Below are 18961 nucleotides of genomic sequence, written 5' to 3'. Positions count from 1 at the left end.
AAAAAGTCTCCACTATAGGTTAGTCCCAGACATAATCACAGAAGGAACTTTTAGAAAAGTTCTGGGCTGTAATTGTACATTGTGCTGCTGACTAACTTGCAAGCTGTGGCTATTTACTGGAGTGTGATTGACGGGTAGTGAGACACTTTAACCTGAAGATGTCTTTTCTTCTGGTTCAAGAATTATGACACTTGGCAGGGACTCAGTCCCAAAATAAAATACAAGGAGTATGTGAGCATAAAATACAGATGTGCCCAGTGCCACTTTACAACCTAAAGCATAAGTCAGCATAAATCTGAGTTAGGTTTAAAAAGGAACCTGACCGTACAGGTACCTCCTTAGTGAGAATTAACTGGGTTGGGGAAATGCTCCTTTAAATCCCAGGGGGAAGTTGGGGTGTGGGTGGTGTCATGGAAATATACATTTTGTTAAGATTAAAGTAGAGGATGAGCATGGAGAGAACATGTGGATACTGTGTTCAATTTGTATATGGTTTATGCCTTTAACAAGACAGTGTTATATGCTACATGATGTCCACCAAAAAACAACATCTGCAGCATATTTCCATTCATTGGCAGGATAAGTAGGTTTGCATAAGCAAGCCCACACTTGAAAGTTGCTGTCCAATAAAAGAATAGGATACCTCTTCTTTTTGACTGAAGAAATATCTGAACAAATCTTAATTCTTATTTATCCACCAAGGAATAGCTTTCAGTACTGGTTGGGTTTTTGATAACATGGAGGACAATTGTAGAACTGTGTTGTCACATTCTGACAGTCTGGCACCCAAAGGAACTTCTAGCCTTGCTTTTCATCATCGCTATGTCTTATTGATGTTCATCTATTTCAAGCAGCATGTTTGCCTGTAAGCTATCAGATGTTACTACCTGTACACCCCATCATAAACCATCTTCTGACAACTATTTTTCTAGAAAAATAAAGTCAAAGTCTCTCCTCTGCTATGTGGTTTTACAATGCAGAAAGAATCTATTGCATTATTTTGGCCAAAACAAGAATCTTTTTCTTTAGGTCAATTTCTACCTCTTTGGCTGAAATAGAAAGGATCGCAAGGAAAGAAAGATACTGAGTTTACCTTTGGTTGTGTCTCTTTCAGAGGCAATTGGAATAGCATGGTCCCCTCAAGACTTGTAGCTGACCATGTTTTGCAGTAATCCACAGAAAGCTAGTTAGAATTTCAAAAGCAGGGAATTTCATCCTTATGCACACCAAAGAAATGGGCTGCCTGAACTGTGTGTTTCCAAAAATGGTGGAAGTGTAAGATTTTCTAGGACTTTGTAGCAGCCAGCATAAACTCCTGATTGGAGAAGAATCAGAATCCAGTTCCAAAAAGCTCAAGACTTATTTTCTTAACTGGAAGGAGAGGCAAAGTTTACAACAGCTGATGTATCCAAGCCACGTTACAGGTGGCATTTAAGCCATATTTAAAAAGAAAAAAAAAATTACTGTGAGCACACACAAAGGGCACAGAACTGACAACCCAGGAAGAGGGAGCTGTTCCAGGAGGTGGAAAGGCCCCCAGTGTAACTTGGGCAGCACTGGGAGCCTGTCTATGTTATGGTAGCCCCCCTGAGACTACCTGATGGGCTACAGAGCTGCCTGGAATCTCCATAGTGCTGTGGCTCCACCTATGACACATCCCTCCCACCATCAGCCCCTGTACACCACCTATGGCAGGCCTTGCAAGGGAGGGTGGATCCTTGGAATGCAGCCTCATGACTGTACCCCTGTGCCTCCACTGGGGGAATCCTCCCATGTCTGGACACAGGGGTTTTCAGGCCTCTTTATGCCTCTCTAACCTTTTACCTGGTGAGGATCTCACCCATAGGGTTTCATGTGCTTTTCAAAGCAGCGTACAAACGTTAGTTAATTACAGTGGTATGTATGATGCCCTTGTGAAGTAAGTATTAGCATCAGCCTTTTTCCGAAGGGGAAACTGATTCACAGAGAGGTTAACAGTTGCCTACAACCATGGTGCAAATGAGCAGCAGAACCAGGATTAGAAATTAGGAGTTCCTAGCTGCTGATGCTTTTATTCAGGCTAGCGTGCCTGTGTTTTGCTTCAACAGGCTGAGCAAAGGTAGAACAACTGTCATGGACACTTCTGCACTTCCTTTATTCTTCCTCTCCATCATTCATATTTTATGTTCTATTTGACTTTCCCAACAACCCTTCAGTCCCACACTGAATCGCACAAATACATGCCTTTAATGTATATTCCTCTTTGAAAGATTTACTCGTGTCGATGGAAGCTCTCTGCATTGTCAGCTCCTGTGGAATAGAGAGAACTTTTGAAATAAGGGACAATTGAGAGGTCAGAGGCCCAGGCAGAGAATCTAGAAACAGTTTGCAAAGTTCAGACTGTCCCAGTTGTGCTAAGAAAGTGAATGAGACAAAAGGGTGGGGCAGGTGGAAATATGGTTCAGAAAATGACAGGGCAGGAAATGAAGATTCTTCACTATATCTGATCCTCCTCGTTATTGATCTGTCTCAATTTGTGTACTTCAGACATCCTAGATTCTAGGTGCATTACAGCATTGCATGAAAGCAAATTCAATACCTTGAGGGCTCACCAAACCATATCTCCTCCAACTCCAAACAGCATTTTCCAACACTACCTCCCTATTCTCCTCAACCGCCTTCCCAACCTAGAAAAGCCTAGGCAAACATTTAGAGTGATTTAATATTTTCTCTCTGTTAACTCTGGCCTACTGACTTAGTTCCTTGCTTTTTATCTTTGAACTAAATTATTTCTACCTGTACCTTGCTAATGAGCCACCCATTCCATTACTCACATTTAGGGCCACACCTTAGTCATCAGAAGAGGTTCCTAAAGATCTCCTTCTGGGCCCTGCTTCCTGGTAAAGTGCTATAGTGTTGCCATGAATCATATATAGCAAAGACTTTCAAACTGTTGTTCACAGGCTACTGGTAGTGTGCAGAGTATCTCTATCTAGCTCTTTTAGGTAGTTAGGTGGCCCCATTACTGTAGCATCCCACACTCTTTGATGTTCTTACTCTCAACACACTTGTTAGATAGGGACGTTGATGGGGAATGGAAGCAGAGGGAGACTAGGTTGGGATTCACAAAGGTATTTAGGCATCTAACTCCCATCACTTTGAATAGGAGTTAGATGCTTAAGTACCTTTATGAATCTTACCCTCAGTGCTTAATTTGTAATAAAAAGTTGCCAGGGCTCAAGCCATTTTTTACATTCATAAACTGTGCTTGCTGTATCAGAGGTACCAGGGCTATGAATTGCCAAGCCTAGAGGGGCTGGGGCTTAGCCCTGGCACACATTAAGCACTGCTTACCCTAGGGTGACTTGCCCAGGGTCACATAGGAGGTCTGTGGCAGAACAGGGAATTGGAGGTGCCTAAATCCCCTAAGCACTGTACAATTCTGCCTCCCTCTTGCTGGTGTTTTGCATTGATCTGGCTTGCCATATGGTTAGGGCCCTACCAAATTCACAGTCCATTTGGTCAATTTCATGATCAGAGGATTTTAAAAATTATAAATTGCACAATTTCAGCTATTTAAATCTGAAATTTCACAGTGTTGTAATTGTAGAGGTCCTGACCCTACAGGAGGGGTCACAAGGTTATTGTAGGGGGGGTTGCAGTACTGCTACCTTTACTTCTGCGCTGCTGATGGCAGCAGTGCTGCCTTCAGAGCTGGGCAGCTGGAAAGCAGCGGCTGCTGGCCAGGAGCCCAGTGCTGAAGGCAGAGCTGCCACCAACAGCAGCACAGAAGTAAGGAAGGCAGAGTATGGTATTGCCACCCTTATTTCTACACTGCTGCCTGCAGAGCTTGGTCCTCAGTCAGCAGCCGCCACTCTCCAGCTTTCCAGCTCTGAAAGCAGCAGCACAGAAGTAAGGGTGGCATGGTATGGTATTGCCGCCCTTATTTCTGCGCTGCTGCTGATGGAGCGCTGCCTTCTCCAGCCACCCAGCTCTGAAAGCAGCACAGAAGTAAGGGTGGAAATACAGTGACCCCCCCCAAAATAACCCTGACTCTCCTGCAACTCCCTTTTGAGTCAGAACCCCTAATTTGAGAAACACTGGTGTCCCCCATGAAATCTGTATAGTATAGGGTAAAAGCACACAAAGGACCAGATTTCACAGGTGGAGATCAGATTTCATGGTCCATGATCTGTTTTTCATGGCTGTGAATTTGGTAGGGCCCTACATATGGTGCTGCCTCTCCTCTAGAATTCCAGCCACAAAAATACCTTTAAAGACAGCTAAAAATGCATGAATATTTTCCCTGGTACACAGCATCATACAGTGCATGAAAAAACTACATGACTGCAGGTGAAATCAAAGTCTTAGCTTATTTAGTCTGTAATCTCTTTGGGGAAGGAGCGATCTTTTTGTTCTGTGTTTGTATAGCACAGAGCACACTGGCATCTTGCTCCATGATTAGGGCTCCTAGGCATTACCACAATACAAATAATAAGTTAATAGTGATCATAATGTCATAAATGAAGTACACGCAGAGAGCATGGTTTAACCTGTAAAAAGTCCCTCATTTCAGGCTCAAAGTTCCCTCCATTGGCAAAGCTCAACTGTTATTCCACTGTTAGTGGCTGTAATTTATTCTCCAGGAATATTGAACCATGAGGTTTAGGGAAACTTTCTTTTAAAAAAGTAAAGTCCCAGCATTTCCAGCTACCTACTTTACTTTTGTTGTTGCTGTTTTCCTCCTTTGGGGACCTTGGTTCACACTGGGGCAATAGTAGATTGAGAACTCTGGTCAGTCAGCATAACATTTCAAAACAAACTTGAAAAAATGTGCTGTAATGTGACTAGCCGCTGTCAACCTCAATGCAGCTTGCCAGCTGGCAACTCCTTTTTGCTTTTGTGTGGTGAAACAGAAACCTCAACATACACTACATGTGTTTCAGTGTTCAACGGAGCTTGCATTTCTAGGGAGAATCTGAGATGGCAGAGGAAGGAAAGTGAAGAATCCCCCCTGGATAGTGGTGGAGGGAGCCCCAGTCCCCTTGCTCTGATTTTTTTAATCTCATGGAAAAAGATCAACAAAGGTTGTGGAGGAATAAATTGCTAGTTGGGGCTAAGAGTTCAAGATGTAAGTCAGATTTGCAGAGGAGTGGGAACAGCAGTTGCGGGAACCAACACTCACTCTGCTATGGTTTCACTGTTCATAGAACAAGTGCATTCTTGAGTTACACCATCCAAAAAGATAACCACAACCCTTCCACACCCAGACTTCTGAAACACAGGGATCAACGTTTTTGATGGTGTCTTACTGAGGAGTACTCTACAGGAGCCTTGCTGGATTGGTTACTGCACATGAGAATGATCTCTACCGATCCGATACTTTTAGAGCCCTCAGCCCTGTAGGATGTGAGCCGCACCCTCTCCCTTCACTGAACCATAGGTGTTGTCATTCACCAGGAGACGTCTGTTGGAAGGAAGAGGCTATTTACTGCTGCCATTAGTCATGCACTCACTCATGTTCACATAATCGGCCCAGAGTCTCCGTTGGGATGTCCTTCCAGCCTGGCCCATTTTATCTCTTCATGCTGGAGGGCAAAAGGAAGTCAAGCAAGGTAACTTGTAATATCCTTTGTGTGTGGCTAAATAGAATTCAGCAGATGTATTAGTAATAAAAAGCAGGAGCGGATTTACCATGGAAAAAAAATTCAGGACAAATCTCATCTGACAACCTGCCCCCGAGTCCTGACTGGAGGCACGGCAGGGCTCAGGCAGGCAAGCTGTCTGCATGGCCCCACGCCGCTCCTGGAAGCGGCCAGCTGCTGGCAGGTCTCTGTGTGCCCCTGGTCGGGGGGAGGCGACTCTGTGCGCTGCCCCAGCCCCAGGCAGCGCACGGAGACCCACTGCCCCCATTTCCCCAAGGGGCGTGCAGAGATGTGCCAGCAACGCTAAGGCAGCTCCCTGCCAGCTCTGCCTCCCTCCCTCCACGCTGCACCACTCCCGGAAGTGGCCCCTGGCGGGTGTCTCTGCACACTGCCCCCTCCCCGAGCACCGACTCTGCAGCTCCCATTGGCTGGATAGTGGTGGAGGGAGCACCAGTCAGCGCCTGAGGGCAGCAGCACGTGGAGACCCCCGGTCCTCCCGGCCTAGGAGCTGCTGCCAGAGGGGGGTGTGTGCTGGTCACTTTGGGAGCCACGCTACCCAAGGTAAGCACTACCCTCCTGCCCCCCAACCCCCTGCCCCAGCCCAGAGCCTGCACCCCGTACCCAAACTTCCTCCCAAAGCCTGCACCCCCTCACACCCCAACCCCCTGCTCCAGCCCAGAGCGCACACCCAGTACCCAAACTCCCTCCCAGAGCCCGACCCCTGCACTCCCTCCTGCACCCCAACCCCTGCCCCCGATCAAGGTACCTCACTTTATTTTCATTTGCTTCCCATTACTTATAATATAGGAGAAGGATGAAGAAAAAAAGAATGAAAAACGGGAGAGGGAGATGAGAGAATGTTCTTTTTCTTGGCTAGGTCCCAGGGAGGGGGTACAAAAAGGAAGCTATGCATAGGACCCCACTAACTCTAAATCTGCCACTGAATAAAAGATTAAGTTCTCCCGTCCTCTTCCAGCAGAGGATGGGGGAGGGCAAAACAACTAGAACCTGTGGCCCAAGCCATATTTCCTCCTACCTGGGACCCCTTGGAAGCCACTCCACCAGAGCCCTATAGAGTTGGGCTTCCACAGATCTAAGGGGCCTGAAACAGGAGAGATTGTAGTGGGGAGCAGCCATAGCTACTTTCCACAGCATGGTACCCTGCTGATTTCATACCAGATTTGTCTTCTTGCAGGTGGGAGTCAGCAACTCTCAAGAGGCATAATGATGGGGGTCAAACTCCCTGTCTAGAGGAACTCTGGTAAATACAAGATGGTGTTGTCTGCACTATAGTTTGTTAGCATGAGTTTGTGCCTGGCTGCATTACTGCTGGGTAATGAAACCCCTCGTGAGTTATGCATGTCATTCCAAACGAGCTCTGATAAGACCTTTTCACGCCATCATATATTATTCTCCTTCTGGAAAATATTTTACAGAAGACTAGTTCGTTTCTTAAAAAAAATACTTAGGGTGCTTGGTTTTCTATTGTTCCAACATACAGACTTCAGAGGGAGAGAACAAGTATAGCTCATAAACATTAGGCACCTCCAAAAATGTATTATACAGAATAATACAATGAAGCTCAGTACTGCACAACCCAGCAGGACTAGATACAAATGCTGCCGTCCCACTGGGAAGATTGGGAAAGATTCCTGGGTCTTCAGTGGAAGTAAACCCTCATTCCTAGTTCATGAAATATTGACTCCTAAGTGGTCAGTAGCCTAGGACCAAATATCACTCATCCTGCACTCTGACTAATGTAATTTGGGAATATTCGGTAGGTGGGAGAATGTAACAAAGGGCAGTGTTGGCCAAGGGAATCTCTGTTAACAATGTTCCAGTGGAGCCACTTTCCTGGGCAGGGGAGCGTCAGGGACCAGAGCTTAAATGGAAGTAAAGGGCCTCCTTTGAGGACAGCCGTAGGTCTCTGTAGAGCCCTAGGGATCTGTCCAGTTTGGGGATGGGCCTCACAGCTTTTTCCACTAGGGGACAATATTGTGGAATGTGATGTTATGGGGGAATTTTCACAAGGGAACCCTTGCAGAGATTTCCTCCCCCAGATTTCCCCTTCCCTAGATCTGGTGCAAGGTGTGTTTATGTAACTAGAGACATTAGAGATTGGAGTGAAGCAGAACTGGGGCTCTAAACACTCCCTCCCTCTCCCAACACTGGGCAAGTTTGGATTTGAATCTAAACATATATCCTCACTTGTTTGGCTCCAGCTCTGTGTTTATATATTATATAAAGCGCACACACATACAGCCGGACATGATTGTCAGCATCAAGCATTCAGACTATCAAGGGGTAACCTTTGACAGTAAGCAAAGGCTGAGAGTTTGCTTTCAAGCGCATCCATCAGGGAGTAGTAAGAGGCTGTTACCTGCTGAAGCAGCATAATGTTTTATTCAACCATCTCCCAGTAAAAACATTTCTGGATTTTAAGACCAAGGGATTGCTTTATATTTATAGTTCATCTTTATGAGTGGGTCTCCCCATGAGGACAGCAGTTCTCCATTAATCTATATTTCATCTAACCCCCTGAAGCCACGATACTCCACAGAGAAGTAAAATCATAGTTGATGCAATAGTATTTAAAGCTAGAGCACTATGTTTCTCCATTGCTTGACTGATTGTTGGGGCTTTTTCAGAGGATGGGGAATTCACAAGCAAAACTAATATTATTTTGGAATTAAATAAATCAAGCAAAAGTTAAAGTGAATGATTTGAAGAACAATTTTGACACCTGATAAACACTGAAAAGTTTCCCAGGCAAGTGTGTCGAGACAGCAGAACAGTCTACGGCCTGGTTTACACTACAGAGTTAGGTCGACTTAAGGTGTGGAGTTCCCTGCAAGACAGCTGCCAGGCTCCTGGAGGGGAGGCGGGAGCCTTGAGGGCAGCTGGGCTCCCAGGAGGAAGCTTGGGCAGCAACCCAGCTCATAGTGAGGAAGCGGGAGCCCCGGCAGCAGCCCAGCTCCAAGCCCAGGGGCAACAGGGCTCCCAACGTGGAACCCGAGTTCCAGCCCAGCTTCGAATGGTGAGCCAGGGGCCAGGGCGGCAGCCCAGATGCAATCTAAGAGCTCTGGGGACAGCCAGGCTCTTGCTGGAGCCCTCCACCCACCCACCCTGGGGTGACAGCCCAAGCTGTGAGCTGGGCGCGGGGTTCACAGCAAAGAGCCAGCCAACCTTTCTTGTCAGTCTCAGGGCTCCAGCATGGAGCTGTGAAATTGAAAAGAATGAGAGCCAACAGCTGATATAAGTAACACAGTGTCTACATAGAGACTGCATCACCCTACCTACACTGACACAAGCCCTACATCTCTCATGGAGGTGGAGTTACTATGTCGGTGTATTAGGGCACTTACATAGGCAGGAGCAAGACTGTAGTATAGACACTGACATAATTAGGTCGACGTAAGCTACCCCTCATTCCAGCACCACTGCCTGCGTGACCTTGGGCAAATCACTTGTCAAAGTGCCTCTACTTCGGTATCTATAAAACGAGGATAATTAGTAGTGCCGAACTCACACAGGTGCTGGATTAATGTTTGTTAGGTTATGAAAGCCTTAGCTGGAAGGGGCATTTTTTGAGTTTGTGGAAAGAATACTTGCATGACCAGGTTGTAGGACTGGACTACAGATTACCAAGGGCTGAACTATGGCTTTGACACAGCCCCATGCATGGGGCAATGTTTAGTTTTGCTGCCTCAAGAGCAGATCAGGAAACAGACTTTGACCCTGTGAGTCACAATCTGCCTCAGTTTTCTTCCTGCTCCGAGAGAAACACACCCTCTAACAGCCCTGTGCCGTGCACAGAGTACAGGGGCTACAGTGTGGTCTAGTGGAGAGAACAACAGACTATGATACAAGAGACCCAGGCTCTATTTCTGGCTCTGCTACTGGCCTGCTGGGTGACTGTGAGCAAGTCACTTCAGCTCCCAGCACCTCCATTTTCCCTTCTGCAAAATGGGGATAATGATACCTACTTCCTGTGTAAAGTGCTTTGAGATCTACTGATGAAAAGCATTATATAAGAGCTAGGTATTATTTATTTAATTTTTATTTTATTCCTCCTGGCATATCATCAAAGCTATGCTAGCCAGCACATTGGAGTAGTGCAGTCAAGTCTCCGCCTATTCCCCATCTGTGCAGGAGGGATATTAGAAGATCTGCGAAGGCTGCTTCTTCCCTGTTCTACAGCCAGCCAGCCCAAAGCAGGAAAGAAGCACCTTGCGGCAGAGCCACTAGATGAATATCACTCTGGCTCTGCATTACATAAACCTCCTGCCTGCCATTTAGGAATGGAAGCTCCAATACTTACATAATTTAAAACTAGCCTGAACAAATTACGGCAGGAAAATTTGCTACACTGACAATCTGGAGGATGGACAAGATATGAGCTAATAGATTTTCCATGGCTCAGTCCTAGAGTTTGTAATCTGGTCATTTTTGTATTTACTGGATTTTGAGAAACATGCACAATATGCAGTGCTTCAATCCTACAAAGATGTGCTGGAACACACTTCCATCCGGACAGAAGAGATGCTAGGAATGTACTTCCGGTAACTGACAGTACTAGAAGTAGTGGGATGCCACTGCAGTTCCCCAACCAAGTGCCAGAATGGCATTCTGGAGTGTTCCAGCATGACTTGAGCTCTGATAATACGGATCATTATTAAATCAGATGAATGCCCTCAGGGAGATTTTTTTGACAGCACGGTGACTGGCTAGGAGATTATCCTAAAGTCAGTGCTCAAGGCATAGGAGCCAAAATGTATGCCCAAAGTTACAAAGAAAGAAATTAATACATGTGTGTATCTGGGGCCTGTTTTACACTAATGGGAATGTTTTTTTTCCAAGGCACAACTCCCAAAGACTTTTAATGGTAATCCAAAGGGAGCCAAACTACCATTTCTGCCTTAGAAAATCCCTCCCTTAAACCCACAGTACTGCTTCAATGGGTACTGTGCATACAGCGCAAGAATGCCTAGCTTTTATATTCTGTTTTTCCAAATCAGAGCACAAATAGCCCATATGTATTAACATCTCTGTATAACTAAAAGGCAAGCGTGCAGGTTGACATGCACAAGAAGAAATATCTAACTGGATGGTAATATTTATATTTAATATGCCTCTGCTGCATAAACATTAGTGAATAAATATATTAACTGCACTCCATTGTTTTCTCCATTAAATACCCCACTAGATAAAAGGCACAGATAGCATATCCCTTCATTTTTAAAATCCCACAGAAGCAGAAACCAACTGACCAGGTTTAAATGTACACCATTTTACAGCATAGTATTTTGTGGGTTTGATCCAAAGCTCACTGAATTAAATGGAATGTCTCTCACTGACCTCACTGGGTTTTATGTCTGGCCCTGTATTATCCTGTCGCACCCCCTGGCTTGAAGTAGTAATAAGAAACACGAAATATATGGTTTCCACCATCAGCACCCCCACTATAAAAAATAGTTCCAGCACCCCAGCCAGTAACAAACACCACCAGTCCTGTATTTTAGATATAAGCTTATCCTTCCCCTTATATACTTTGTATTCTGTCACGGAGACATACATGGATGTGCTTCATTCCATTTGTGTGTTTTTGTTGTTAACAGACAAATAATCACTGATATTTCGAACTAATTTTCCTAGTTAGCCTTGAAGAATCATACTTGAATGCACTATCTGACTGTTGGATTGTAGTGCCAAATTTGTATGATGGGAAAAATCTGTCTGTCTCCTATAACAAATGACTTGTGTGCTTTTTTGTGGCTTTCAAGTCTTCAGAGGCTTGGATTTTATTTCCTGACCACTGAAGTGTACACACTTGTAATAAAAATCATTTTTAATCTCTCCCTTTCTTCTCCCTCATATATAGATATAGATATAAATAAAATTGAGAGAATACTTATGAAACAAAACTTGTCTATTGAGTTCAGGGATGACCTCATAGCTCTGCTCTTATACATTTTTAGCAAGTAAACACTGATGCCTTTACTAAAAGTCATCTATAATATGTATTATTTATACAAACAGTATGAAAAATGAAAAAGGGATGTCAGTCAAAATTACAGTGACATGCCAAGTCACATGAAACAAACAGCCATTGAGCATAAAGTGTTGAAATATATGTCAAACATTTAAATATAGTAGTCCTGGTCCTGGCCTGCACTCTGATTAGCAATGTAAAGCATTGCTAAACCTGGTGGATCCAAGTCCTGGAGGAGCCCTCCTGAATCCAGGGATTAAAAACTGACTAATTGTTAGATCTCCAAAAGTGACTGTAAATGGGGAATCATCATCCTATGGGGTTGTTTCAAGTCGAATCCCACTCAGTGCTATTCAGTTATGCCCAGTGCTATTCAATAATCTTTATGAATGATCTAAAAGAAAATATAAAATCATTGCTGCTGTGGTTTACAGATGACACAAAAATTGATGGAACAGTAAATAATGATAAAACAACAAAAGTTTTTACACATTAGAGCAATCAAGATCACATGGTAAACTTAGCTCATTTGAACAACATGAATTGCATCTCTTTCTAGCCAAAGCTCAGAACCAGTACTTCATCCTCATCCCTTCTTGACCTGTCAGCCACCTTCAACATCGACAAAGCTTTTCGTGAAATCTTGTCCTCCTTCGGTTTCCATGGCTCTGTCCTCTCCTGGTTCTCCTCCTACTGCTCAATCTCAGGTTCAGTGTATCCTTGGGGGATACTCCTCATCTGCCTTCTAACTTTCTGTGGCAGTTCTACAAGGTTCTCTCCTTGGTTCGTTTTTCTTCTCCCTCTGCATCTTATCTCTTAGTAATATCATCCACAAGCACAAAATCTACCTCTCTAATCCATATCTGTTTCCTGCTGTCCAAATTACAACCTCAGCCTGTCACTTTGACATCACCTTGTGGATGTCTAGCCATCAGCTCAAGCTCAACATGGCAAAAAGAGATCTCTACATCTCTCCCCCACCCCTTGATCACTGTGGGCAACACCATCATCCTGCCTGTCACACAGCTCTGTAACCTATCATCTCAGATCCCTTTCAGGGTCCTCACATCTAAATCCTGTCAATTCTTTCTACATAACATCTCCATGATATAGCCTTTTCCATCCATTCAAAACATCTCCTCAAGGCTGTCATCTTCTTCTTTCTGGCTATGACAAATGCAATCCTGCCCTACACATACCCCTGTGAAATAAGGGACCTGAGGTACAGAGGGATTAAGTAACTTGTCCAAAGTCACAAAAGGAAGTCTGTGGCAGAGAAGGCAGGACTCCCAAACAAAATACTCTTTGCTGCAAAGATCATTTACCTAGCCTGTTGCTCCAACCAGGTCGCTCTCTGTTTCCATCACTGTACCACCTCTGTTGCATAAAACATAAGCTACTTGTCTTCACTTTTAGGGCCCTTCATGACCTATCCCTCCCCTACTTATCATTCCTCATTCAGTATCAAGAGGTCAACTGCACCCTTTGACTAGCCCATGATGTCAGCCTCCCTCATTCACTTGTACGGTGCCTAGCACAATGGGGTCCTGGTCCATGTCTAGGTCTTTTGGGACCTACTGTAATACTGTAGAAGAAGCTCAGTCTGTTCAGTTTATCCAAGAGAAGGTTAAGAGACGATTTCATCATGACCTATAGGTATCTTCAAGAGAAGAATATATATAATAGTAGAGGGCTGTTTAATCTAGCAAACAAAGGTATAACAAGAGCCAGTGGCTGGAAAGTTGAAGCTAAACAAATTCAGACTATAAAAAAAAAAAAGATACCTTATTTCAAGTGATGATAATTAGCCATTGGAACGACTTACCTAAGGATGTGGTGGACTCAGTGTCACTTGCAGTCTCTAAATGAAGATTGGAAGTCTTTCTAAAAAAAGATGTGATAGCTCAGTCAGTAGTTTTTCGCTGTGATATAAGTATTACTCGGTGAAATTCTATGGCCTGTGCCAACAATCCCTTCTGATCTTACAACATTTGAAACCCTGGATGGGATAGGGCCACTCAATGCCGGGGCCTGCGTGGCATGGCTGGGATAACCCACTTAGCCCTGGCCGTTGCAATAGCTCCTCAGTGCCGTTGGCAGCTGGAGCAGATTACAGTAGCCTACAACAGGGGAGTGGACCAGCACAAAGCAGTCCTAGGATCAGAAGAGCACAAAGGTACCTTTGTCTGACAGACTTCAGCTGTGCCATACATCCTTTGCGTACAGGTGAGGATCTGGCCCAACAGAGGCAGCCAATAAGAATAAGAGACCTGTATAGTCACATCAGTCATGGGTTACATATGAGCACAGGACCAGCACTGTGCTGTGCAGAACAGAAAACACCTGGGCCACTGTCATTGCTTAAACCACCCCAGCTGCGAAGTCCAAGAGAGAGAGAAAAGGTACTAGGCTCTAGGAAGTGAGAGTGCTTACACCTTCCAATTGCCTTCTTGTCCTATCCCAGTAAAGCGGATTAGCTGTGGAACTTTCTGGGCAGGGATAGGCGCTCAGGAGCACAGTAAATGATGAAAAGACAGGATGGCTTGCCACAGCCTAAGGAATCATGACATTTTCATTGCAGAGGTGTAGGTTTACAAGAATTGCATGCAGCACCATGTGGATCACAAACTATTCTCTGCATGGGAAACAACCAGGAAGAATTGGGAGGCAGGTAGCTCCTCCTCACCTATGCACAGCACTCCATGGGAGAAGGAATGAAAACACCTGCAACCACCATTAATTGGGTGGAGGGGTTGAAAGAACAACAGTTGCCCATCAAATCAAGAACATTATCCCCAAGAGAAAAATCATCTATCTAAAGTACTTACCCCACCATTATCATTGTATTGGAACACTTAATGTATGTATCCTAACAATATCCTGTGAGGTAAGGGACCTGAGGTACAGAGGAATTAAGTGACTTGCCCAAGGTGACCCATGAAGTTTGTGGCAGAGCAGGGAATTGACACCCCTTCCCCCCCCCCCCCCCCAACCACCAGACCATCATGCTTCTCAATTTAACACCTATCAGGACCTAGCATTCCAGGGTCATAGGGTGAACAAAGGAGGCTGCATGATGATAATAGAGGAAACATAGCAGGGGAGATAGAAAGGGATGGAATGAGTAGCAGAGAGAGAAGGAAGATGGGATGAAAGTAGAGAGACAAATGGAAAGGGATGTGACGTGACAAAGGGAAAGATTTTGGGTGGCACAGGAAGGGAAAGCAAAAAAAGGAAAGGGAGATGATGCAAGGGGAGTGAGATGTAATGCCAAAGGAAGAAGTGTGATAAAGAGAAGAAAATGGAAGTGATATCTAATAGGAAAAAATAAAATATTGAGAGATAGATAATGGGAAATAAGGAACCTGGGGGTTGTGCTGGGGTGGGCAGAATCATAAAAGAAATGCATTTGGAGAGAAAGGCGACATGAAGGAAGAATGGTCTTAAGGGGAAAACAAACTTGTCTGAATAATACCTGCCTCCTTTGTGATGTGAGGATTAGTTAAATGTTTGCACTGCACTCTGAGGCTGAAGGTATAAAGCATTATTTAAGAGCTAAGTATTGTTATTTTACCTTGAAAAGATTATTAACTGAAGAAAAACAGTGAAAAAGCCAGGAGCAATACCTCAAGATATACAGCAGAAGCAAGGGAAAATGGGAAAGAAAAGGAAACGCAAACGCAAGAGAAACCAAATTGGTCAAATTCATCCTGGGTCTAGCTCCATTAAACTCATTAACACTAGGGGTGACTGACACAGTAAGTTTGTTTTATAATTTTTAGAAATAAATAGCAAAATCCACAATGAAATGCATGTATGTGTTTGATTTAACATATCCATGGATAGGAAGAGGGTGTACGCCTATTTATTGCTGTGATTTTGAAGGATGGGTCTGATAAAGGTGTGACACACAACAGTACTGATATTGGTTTATTGATTCACATTTTTAAGCAGACGTATAGGTGCCCATCGACCTATCCCATAAATCAGGGGTGGCCAGCCTGTGGCTCTGGAGCCACATGCAGCTCTTCAGAAGTTAATATGCAGCTCCTTGTACAGGCACCGACTCCGGGGCTGGAGCTGCAGGTGCCAACTTTCCAATGTGCTGGGGGATGCTCACTGCTCAATCCCTGGCTCTGCCACAGGCCCTGCCCCCACTCCACCCCCCTCCCCTGAGCCTGCTGTGCCCTCACTCCTCCCCGCCAGAGCCACCTGCACGCTATGAAACAGCTGAGCGGGAGGGCAAGGTGCTCGTTAGCAGGGCTGCTGGTGGGTGGGAGATGCTGGGCAGCTGCTGATGTATTACTGTGGCTCTTTGGCAATGCACATTTGTAAATTCTGGCTCCTTCTCTGGCTCAGGTTGGCCAACCCTGCCATAAATTGTCAATCACAGAGGATTGCCAGGTCTCCACTTTTTGAATGGAACACCAGTCAAAAAGGGATCCTGGTGGTTCTGATCAGCACTGCTGACCAGGCCGTTAAAAGTCCGGTTGGCAGCGCAGTGGGGCTAAGGTAGGCTCCTTGTCTGCCCTGGCTCCACGCGGCTCCTGGAAGCAGCCAGCAAGTCCCCGCAGTCTCTAGGCTGTGCGTGTTTCCCCCACTCCGAGTGCTGGCTCCGCAGCTCCCATTGGCCGGGAACCGTGGCCAGTGGGAACTGTGGGAGTGACAGCGAGCGGAGCCCCCTGGCCGCGCCTCCGCCTACGAGCCAGAGGGACATGTTCCTGCTTCCCAAGAGTTGCCTGAGGTAAGCGCCACCTGGAGCCTGCTCCTCTCACCCCCTCCCATGCCCAAGCCCCTGCTCCACCCCTGAGCCCCCTCCTGCTCTCTGAACCCCATGTCTCCAGCCTCCTGCACCCCAAACTACTCATCCCCAACCCCAGGCCAGAGCTGCACCCCCAGCCAGAGCCCTCACCCCCTCCCACTCCAAAACCCCCTGCCCCATCCTGGTGAAAATAAGCGATTGGAGGGGGGGGGGAAATGGAGTGAGTGGAGGGTGGGACCTCTGAGAAGGGGCAGGGTAGTGGCAGTGCCTTGGGGAAGGAGTGGGGCAGAGGCCCAGAGCAAGGGTGTTTGGTTTTCTGTAGTTAGAAAGTTGATAACCCTACAAATCACATCGTAAACAAAAGAATTGCCCTTACCCTTTTCTATCTCAGCCCTCAACATCCTCAGCTGCCTTAACAAAGAGGCAAAGAAGATAGGCTTTGCAGTGTGCCCAGCAGATATAACAAATCTGGGCAATGAGAGACTGATCTTTTTTCCTGGCCCCCATCACATGACAGAACTACTATCCCTATCATATGGCAGAAGTCATGAGCACTTCTGACACCAAATGGCTACTATTTACAACTCCTTGTTTTACTTCCACTTTCTTTTGACAATCAAATGCCACCATCTTTGATCCTCAGTTTGCCTTCTGATCACAAAGCCACTTCAAGAAAAGGAGTACTTGTGGCACCTTAGAGACTAACCAATTTATTTGAGCATAAGCTTTCGTGAGCTACAGTTCACTGCATCTGATGAAGTGAGCTGTAGCTCACAAAAGCTTATGCTCAAATAAATTTTAGTCTCTAAGGTGCCACAAGTACTCCTTTTCTTTTTGCGGATACAGACTAACATGGCTGCTACTCTGAAACATAGCCACTTCAGAGTCTCAAAACTATCTTTCTGCTCTGGACTGTTCAGTCACTGAGGTTGTTCTGTCATTTTTTGCTTCTCAGTTCTTGGTACTAATGTTTTTTCCCCTCAGCCTATTGCTCTCTGAAGTGGTGATCCTAATAAAGCATTTTGAGTTGTATTATAATATTTCAACAGTATTATATATTGAATTTTCCTGCTGTTTAGTTTTTGCATTGATTTTTCTGCTCACCCACCTGACTCTGCAAAGTCAGAGTTCGATGTGGTGTGCTTCAGACTTGCCAGAATTAGGAAGGTACTTCTGAATGGTGGGCCATTCTCGGTTAATGGAATTCACGTGGGATCCACCGGTAAACAATCTGAGACTTACAGTGAGTTGATAATACTACTTAACACTTGATTTGCTGGGCAGCAGGTCAGTTTAAACACAACCAACCTGAGTGCTAGTTCACAAATAAGACTTTTTTTTCTGTTAACTTCAAACAGATCTGTGTCAAACTTGCACCAAGAACAAACAGGAATATTATACAGTCTCATTGTTTCCTTTGCATTCCATTTACTGTGATTATTATAGAATTCACACATACAGCCCTTATCCTCAATAGTAACATTCAGACTGGCCAGAATATTACATGTTAGGCTCAGTTTTTATACTTCTCAATACCCACATGAGCACTGTCAAATATCTTTAGCCTTTCTGACATCATGCTGTGTAGTATTATGACAAAATGGGGGGGGGGGGGAAGAGAGGGTACAGAAGCTCATTGTCATAGAGCAGCCCCACCTCAAAAGCCCTCCAGCCACAGGCTCTCATACAACAGGTGTGCATGCCTCAGTTTCCCTTTGGCCCAGCTATAAAAAGAGCATTCTCTCACTGTCCAATTCAAAGACCCAGGCATGATTTATTAATGTACAGATACAGTAATTCACTGAATCCTTGTGATAAAAGGTGATTTTCTATTCCACAGTAAAAACATTTTAAAATACAGAAATTTTCTGTTCCTCTCACCAGAGACTTCACTTCTACATCAATCACCCAGGAATTCATCAGCATACGGTGCCCAGTTCCTTTCTGTCCTTGTTCCAGGACAGCACTCCAAGCCACTGAGAGTGACCAGTTTCATAATTCTTCTACCAAAACACAGTCCAACAACTCAGCCCTTTTCAGCCTCCAGCACTGGCTCTCCAGCTCAAGAAAACCCACTGGCTTGCTGATAGTTTCTCCCTATTCCCAGAGAGGGCCTGTGGAGCTTCCTTGTCTCTGCAGCTTCCCCTCAAGACCTCTTCCAGTCCCCTGATCTCTAGCTCTCACCTGTCAGTCTCCTGACTAATCCACTCTGTTATCACACTTTCCCAACTATATGGCCCAGATGCCCTCTCTTAAAACCCAATTAGGAAGCAGCTGACTAGTCACAGGTGCATGGGACCCAACACCCTCTTAAAAGGGGCTAGCCACCTTGTCACACCCATCACATGCAGAAATCCCATCTCTATAATCCCATCTTTATGTTTGGAAGTACCTGAGCTTTTTCTGATGGCCATCCATCTAGAATTACTTTCTCAAGCTCTTATAAGGTTGGGTCATTCTGTGTTTCTCATTTGAGCTTGTCAAAAAAAAGAATAATGTGGAAATGGGTAGTACTTGAGTCCTGTTTACTTCAAACCCCTGTTCCTGCAGCTCCCAGGGGAATGCACTGCAGCTGTCTAATGC

At 45.1% G+C, this 18961-nt stretch overlaps 1 protein-coding gene and 1 long non-coding RNA gene across 2 annotated transcripts in view; both read left to right on the top strand.

Moving 5' to 3' along the window:
- CDH6 (cadherin 6) overlaps positions 1-18961 on the top strand; it is a 125355-nt gene that overhangs the window by 55227 nt on the left and 51167 nt on the right. The gene's annotated exons all lie outside the window — the stretch shown is intronic.
- On the top strand, positions 5448-15458 carry LOC141981538 (uncharacterized). The gene is made up of 3 exons (XR_012637815.1): positions 5448-5594; positions 6820-6885; positions 15200-15458. It is a non-coding gene; the product is annotated as an uncharacterized LOC141981538 (long non-coding RNA).

The sequence above is a fragment of the Natator depressus genome, chromosome 2, assembly GCF_965152275.1.
Source record: "Natator depressus isolate rNatDep1 chromosome 2, rNatDep2.hap1, whole genome shotgun sequence".
NCBI lineage: Eukaryota > Metazoa > Chordata > Testudines > Cheloniidae > Natator > Natator depressus.
This window is presented reverse-complemented; position numbering and strand designations above follow the sequence as displayed.